Below are 2,250 nucleotides of genomic sequence, written 5' to 3' on the forward strand. Positions count from 1 at the left end.
TTCCCCACAAAAATAAAACGTTTCAGATCAGCAAAAATTGTTCATTTTCACAAGAAAGTGAATGTATCTTATGCTTTTTAAGTTTTCTCTTTCAAATATTCTTATATATAAAAGGTTAAATTTTTGAAAATAACAGAGGCTTCAAATATTAAAATGACCAATTTTAGGAAAATATAAAGGTTATATATTATGCAACTAGCATCATAATTGTTCACATAAGGAAAAAACTAAAGGAAGGACACTTCTTTTACAATTGTCTGCAAATAACTGTGAACCACATAGACAGAATGAGTTACTCTGGGCTCACATGCAGTTTACTTCCAGAAGAGAAGAGAAGGGAGCTAAGAGAATATTACTTGTTTTCTACAAAAACAGACATGGAAGAGTTGAAAATAATAGAATGGTGTCACTATCTATACACATTTAGGAGCTATATTTTAAAATCTGTGTGTGTGATCAGTCACTCAGTAATATCTAACTCTTTGCAGCCCCATGGACTGTAGCCTTCCAGGCTCCACTGTCCATGGAATTTTCAAGACAAAAATACTGGAGTGGAGTACCATTTCCTACTCCAGGGGGTCTTCCTGACCCAGAGATTGTGTCTCCTGCATTGGCAGGTGGATTATTTTCCACTAGCGCCTCCTCTTCAAATTCTTTATCATTCTGTATGAAGCTTTCATACATGTACACAGAGGGTGATGCAAGGGCTTATTGTGGGGATAAAGGTATTTCTTGCATTACTTATGGAAACCATGGTTTACTCACTAAGTCACGTCTGACTATTGTGACCCCATGGACTATATAGCCCACCAAAGTCCTCTGTCCATAGAATTCTCCAGGCAAGAATACTGGAGTGGGTTGCCATTTCTTTTTCCAGGGGATATTCCCCAGCCAGGGATTGAACCTGGGTCTCCTGTATTGCAGACAGATTCTTTACCAACTGAGTCACCAGGGAAGCCCCGTGGAAGCCATAGACATTGAATTACACTACAGCCTTTCTTAATAAATGGAAACACAGTTCTCACATTTCCAGAGCAGCTAAAGATGTACCTTGACTGCTGTTTTATTTGGGAATCAGTCAACACTTAATGATGTCTCTGTGCAAAAACAATCTATTTGGTAGGTCTGGACTTTTCATCACATGATGACAATTCCAGGAAATGAGAAAAAGTGACATCTACTTTCTGAGATTTTATGTCAGAAAGTGCGAGAAGGGAAGGGATTCTGGACAATGAATCATGGAATCCCAATCCTTTATTGAAAGGTTCATTGACTTATCAGGGTAGAAGAGTAGTTGCTTGGATAAAACGGGAAAATAGGCATGATACAGTCATTTCATTTGCTGGTATTTTGAAAGTAAATGTGTAAGGATTTTATCCTTTGTCAGAAAATTTGCATACCTTCAAAGGAGTGAATTTTGAATACAACTAGTATAATATATATTAGAGAAAGCGATGGCACCCCACTCCAGTACTCTTGCCTGGAAAATCCCATGGACTGAGGAGCCACGACTAAGTGATTTCACTTTCACTTTTTACTTTCATGCATTGGAGAAGGAAATGGCAACCCACTCCAGTGTTCTTGCCTGGAGAATCCCAGGGGCAGGAGAGCCTGGTGGGCTGCCATCTATGGGGTCGCACAGAGTGGGACATGACTGAAGCGACTCAGCAGCAGCAGCAGCAGTATAATATATATAGCTATGTGGTAATCATCCCAAGTATATCTGAAATAGGCTGGCATATGGTCTAATGTAGTTTTTCTCACAAAATTATATTTTTAATGTGAATTATTGAGTAATAAAATTTGAGTGAGAATCTTAATGCTATAGGCCGATGTAATCAATAATGAAAAATATTTTAAGAAATCTAATTTGCTTCTTCTAAAAAGAGGCTGTCGTTTATGTTAAAGTAGGATATCATAGGAAAAGACCCTGATGTTGGGAAAGATTGAAGGCAAGAGGAGAAGAGTGCAGCAGAGCATGAGATGGTTGGGTGGCATCAGCAACTCAATGCACACAAATTTGAGCAAACTCTGGGAGGTAGTGAAGGACAGGGAATCCTGGCATGCTATAAGGGTTGCAAACATTGTTATTAGTGACTGAACCAAAACAGGGCATCCCAGGTCCTGCTAGTGATAAAGAGTCCATCTGCCAATGCAGGAGACACAAGACACAAGGGTTTGATCCCTAGGTGAGGAAGATCCCCTGGAGTAGGAAATGGCTACCCTCTCCAGTTTTCTTGCCTGGAAAAT

The 2,250-nt window shown here is 39.4% G+C and overlaps 1 non-coding gene across 1 annotated transcript; it reads right to left on the minus strand.

Moving 5' to 3' along the window:
- Positions 1 to 883: 883 nt before the first annotated feature.
- Positions 884 to 955, minus strand: TRNAC-GCA (transfer RNA cysteine (anticodon GCA)). Its single transcript has one exon. It is a non-coding gene; the product is annotated as a tRNA-Cys (tRNA).
- Between the last annotated feature and the right edge of the window lie 1,295 nt (positions 956 to 2,250).

The sequence above is a fragment of the Capricornis sumatraensis genome, chromosome 18 (assembly GCF_032405125.1).
Source record: "Capricornis sumatraensis isolate serow.1 chromosome 18, serow.2, whole genome shotgun sequence".
Classification (NCBI taxonomy): Eukaryota; Metazoa; Chordata; class Mammalia; order Artiodactyla; family Bovidae; genus Capricornis; species Capricornis sumatraensis.